We start from the raw sequence: 5082 nt of genomic DNA, 5'->3' as shown, positions 1-5082 counted from the left end.
CAAGGTGAAAAAACTATAGGAAATGCAAGGTCCGGATGGCACCAAGGCATGCTGCATATAGCAGTAGCATTGCCAACAGGCCATCGTGATCTTTTGGGTTAGTCACGTTTCCCTTTATCATAATAGTGGTGATGTTTATAGGTGAATTATTTCCAACATCACTTGANCCTGATTGCGCTCCTTGAACAACTTGCGTTAAAGCATTAAATAACACTCCAGAGCTCACTTTATTTTGGTAAATGGGATCTGTAATTAGAGATAATCTTTTTCTTTAAAAATATACAGGGTGTAAAAGGNTTATCCACATTATGCACAAAGCATAGTGTATAATTTAAATGAAAATTCGTACTATTATACACCCGTGGCTCTTGAGGAGTCTGTCGTGCACAAGGCGCATCCAAAAAACATTGAATTGCCAAAAACAAAGGCATGGTAGAAGAATCGGAATGTACCGGTAAAGGTACTGGCCATGATCTAACTACGGCCCACAAAGGTATACTTATCCCGGTCTCAATCATCAGGAGTAAGAATAACAGGATCATCTTGGGATTCATCTTGCTCTTTCACGGTCCTTGTCAGTCGCGTTGGAACCCAAAGTGGATTATCTTCACCCTGTGGAAAAACACAAATAGCTCCCCACAAGCTTTCACTGCTGCCTGATTGATTTGATCTTAGACTTGCACTGGGCATCCTAATTGATTGTTTGTCCACATACCCTTACCTGTAAGCATTTCAAAGCTCCATGCTGGTTGCCCTGCAGTAGCATTAGCACNGGCCTGACTCAAACACAGATCATGCCATATAGACTTCCAGTCTAGATACTATCCCATAGTAAGACATGCCTTTACCACACTCATCCCATCAGAAGGAGTCATGGCATGGTGAGCCAGTCTATCAATTTGGGACTGAGTAAAAGAGGCATTGATTCCATAGGTCCTTACTGACTCTGCTAAATCTTTCACTTGTTTATGTGATATTGGCTCATAATATCGCTGTTGAGCTTGATCCTGAAAAACAGGAAAAGCCTGACATATTTTATGCAACCCTTTAGGGGTGCAAAAAGAGTAGCCACTGCCAATTGTTTTCTTTTCTGTATAAGGCAGAGGTGGTGGGGGAGCCGTTGTACTCCTCCCTACGGGCCTGTATCTTTCTGCCTCATACTCTGCATCAGCCTCCTCCAAATCTTCCTCCTCCCCTCCTGATAGTTTCGAATCTTCTGATTCTAATAATTCAAAGTCCTCGAGAGGGGGGTAAATTGACTTAATTTGCTGATCTTCATTTTTTATATTATCTTTTATATCATTATATCTTATATTATCTTTTGTATCTTTAGATTTTTTTATCTTTAGATTTTAGTTTCTTTTCTTTTTCTCTTTTTATATCTCTTATATAACTTATTTTTCTGCGTGCGCCTTCTTTTTCATTTCTCTCTGTTTCTGATATGTCTTCCTGGTACTCCTGCAAAAGTCGCTGCCCTTCCTTAACAACTGGCTCACATTTCTTGTCCTGGAAAGACTGGCCAGTATCAGGACAAGAAAGAAAACAAGCAACACAACCCCAGCAACAATTACCGGACCTANTGCGTAAGAAAGCATACCTCTCAGAGACTTCTATTAATTTCTTTTTACTTACTGGTACCCCTGTTCCCCAGCTGAAGAGTTCTGAATCCACTCAGTTGAATCCTTCTCAACAGACTGCTTTACNGGAACACTTCATTAACCGCTCAATCCCCCGTGATGCAGTTCTGAATCNTCCATGTAACAGGGGGTCTTCGCTCATGCCTGAAGATGTTACATCCTGGGGTTCGGGGTTCAGCACCACTCTGTGAGACGCCTGACTTGCCAGCAAGAAAGACGCCACAGCAGGATCCTTCTGTAACACGTTTATTGGGAGAGCATGGACTGCGTAGGCAAAAGACCTTGAGCCCCAGAACTGGTGCTGCTTATATAGGCCTAGGAATGACGTGTCCACACCTGATTGGTTGTGCCCTCAGCACCTCATTCACATGCCTCAGGTCAGGCAGTGACTCAGCAAAAAACTCTGGCACATGAGCACATTGGTTGTTTACCCATATTCATGTGCGTTGGCTTATTGAAACCAGCGCCATTTTGTAATGGTGTTTGCGGCTTCCCACATCTCTTGTAATGGCGTTTGCGGCTTCCCACACCTTCCCTTGTGCTTGTGGATCACTGCTCATCATCAGCGAAGAAGCCAAGAAGAAAGGCCAAGAAAAAAGTTGAAAGCATGGGCTGATGCAGAGGCCATGGGGGAATGCAGCTTACTGGCTTGCTCTCTTGTTCTTCATAGCTTGCTCAGCCTGTTTCCTTATAGAACTTAGTGTGTAAAAGTAACTTTTTGCTGGGCAGTGGTGGCGCATGCCTTTAATACCAGCACTTGGGAGGCAGAGGCAGGAGGATTTCTGAGTTTGAAGCCAGCCTGGTCTACAGAGTGAGTTCCAGGACAGCCAGGGCTATACAGAGAAACCCTGTCTAGAAAGAACAAAACAAATAAACAAAAAAGTAACTTTTCAACAGATGTAATTGTCATCTTGGAGGTTTACTTCTGAATAAGCTCACCTGTTCTAGTTCTTTCTGAACTCTGGCCATCTGGTTCACCTCAGCTGTTTTGGTTCAAAATCCTCTTCAAGCTGGCTGATTCAATCTGGCTTCTCTAGGCTTCTCACTGAATTGGTCTGATTGGCCTCAAACTACCTCTGGCTCCTTCTTGTTCTCTGGCTTCAGCGGCCTCTGTTGACCTGCAGTGAGCTTCATGAACTCTCGAATGAGCTGCCTCCCAGCCAGCTCAACTCAATTCTCTCTTTCCCTTCACTGCTCTTAAATAGCTTCTCTCCTNAGAGTTGGTTATATCCTATCTCTGAATCATTCTGTCAAATCTTTCTCTGATTCTTCACCTTGTCTGCCCCTCAATTAGACATCATTGTTTGGAATTGAATGTGCACTAAAGGTTTCCAGACAAAGGAATTAAAAATGTATACGAAGGATGTGTCTACATTCCAACCAGATCACACAGACCTAAAAGATCTGGTCTGTTTTTTTATTTTATTTTATTTTATTTTATTTTATTTTATTTTATTTTATTTCATGTAAAACTATACTGTAGCTGTTTTCAGGCACACCAGAAGAGGGTATCCTATTACAGATGGTTGTGACCCACCCTGTGGTTACTGAGAATTGAACTCAGGACCTCTGGAAGAACAGTCAGTGCTCTTAACTGCTGAGCCATCTCTTCAGCTCCCTAAAAGTTCTTTTGATGTGATCAGAAAGACATGTTGCTGGAATAAAATTCCTTTACACCAGTGTAAACTTCAGGCCTCAGTCTCCATAGCTGGGAACCAGTTGATGAATCTGTTGTTGAAGAAATCTAGACAAGAAGTTTATAATACAGGGTATAATTAGTAGGATTAAGAAAGGGAGAAAGGGGTTATGAAGAGTAGTATCTAATTGTATACTGGACTGTTAATACAGATATCCAAAAATGTGAGAAACAGCTCAATGCCTCTGGACTGTGGATCATTATGTTGTTGGATCTTATCTTTTACTGTACCCAATTGGTTAACATAGAAGCAACATTTCTCTGAGAGGAAGAGACAAAGACCATCTTTAAAGAGGAAGAGGAAGGGGGTGGGAATGGTCAGGGAGCCTGGATTCAAGGGTAGGGCTAGAATCAAGTGAGGGAGAGACACAGGAAGTAGAGGCTTTCACTTTGGCTAAGAGATCCCTTCCCAGTATGGACAGGACAGGTTGGTACCACTAGGAAGGATTAGGTAAGGTGAACACCCCTAAAGATAAAGCTGAGTGATGGGGTTCAGTAAGGCTGGTAAGGCTGTCCCCTTATCCTGACAATAAGGGAACAAGGAGAGATAGGTTCCCAAAACTCCACTAGGGCTGAGTAGGTAGCTCCAGTGTCCAGTAGGAAGGAGATGGGTGTCCTAATACTGTAATGACTACCTAAGCGTCCCTGTTGAAGATGGCAAAGGTTGAGACAAGGCAGCCCAGGTGCCCTCAGTTTTCCATGACCAGNCCTAGGATATTGACTTGAGGGTGATCTGGCTTTGAGGTTCCCATGCTTTGAGGGCCATAGGTGCAATCAGCAGCCCAATGTCCTCCCTCCCTCCCCTCTTCTTTCNTTTTAATTTATAGCATTGGTTCACATTTCCATGGCAAATGCAGTAACACCACAACCCTGAGAACAGCCTCGTACTCCAGGACTCGTTTATCTGACTGTTCCTTGTCTTATTACTTGACGCTCTTGAGCCTAGTGTAGCAAAGGCTCTGTCAAAGGCTGGATCACAGGTGTCTTGGGTGCCATCATCGTTGCACTGTCAAGCTTACTCCGGAAAAGTGCTGCTGATGACAGATTTGGGGACGCTCTGGAAGCAAGCTTGATAGTGAAGAGTGCCTTTTCACCTGTGTGCTTTCTGAGATTCTTCTCCACAGTCAGGAAGGTTGGTATTTCAAACTCAACTTGTGGCAAGGCAAATGTTCCATCCGTGCACTGTCCTAAGTATTGCTTAATTGGCACATACATTGTCACTTGGGCATATGATGCCACCATTCGGATCTGGACCATGACCTCTTTCCCAGGTGACTAGAATCTATTTGAAAAGAACCTAAACAGTAAGGATTCCCAACCAGGGCTGAGACTTGAGCCAATCAATGGCTGCACTTGGTGGATAAGTATTGAGATGTGTAGCTGCCTCCACATGCCCAGACTTCCCTAGGGTAACCATGAGGGTCTTCATTCTATGTTTAATCTGTGCCAATCCACTGTGAACCTTCTCAGGTGATCCAGTCACAAGTCCATTCATGAATGGGCAGCAGTGGCTAACTATGGAAGACATTTCAAGGGCTGTGAGAGGCCTCTCCCTCGCTCCTTTCCGTAGAACAGATGTCTCATAAGCAGGACCACCCTTACCTTGCATTGGTGTTGAGAGACAGGATTGCTCAGACACATCAGCTGCAGCAAGTGACTCCCACATCCCTGGAAACACATAAGACATGAAGATCAAACTTCCAGTGACTGGATGGAACCTAGCTCTGTGCTCAGAATTCAGCCCTGATA

The sequence above is a fragment of the Mus caroli genome, chromosome 6 (assembly GCF_900094665.2).
Source record: "Mus caroli chromosome 6, CAROLI_EIJ_v1.1, whole genome shotgun sequence".
Lineage (NCBI taxonomy): Eukaryota > Metazoa > Chordata > Mammalia > Rodentia > Muridae > Mus > Mus caroli.
This window is presented reverse-complemented; position numbering follows the sequence as displayed.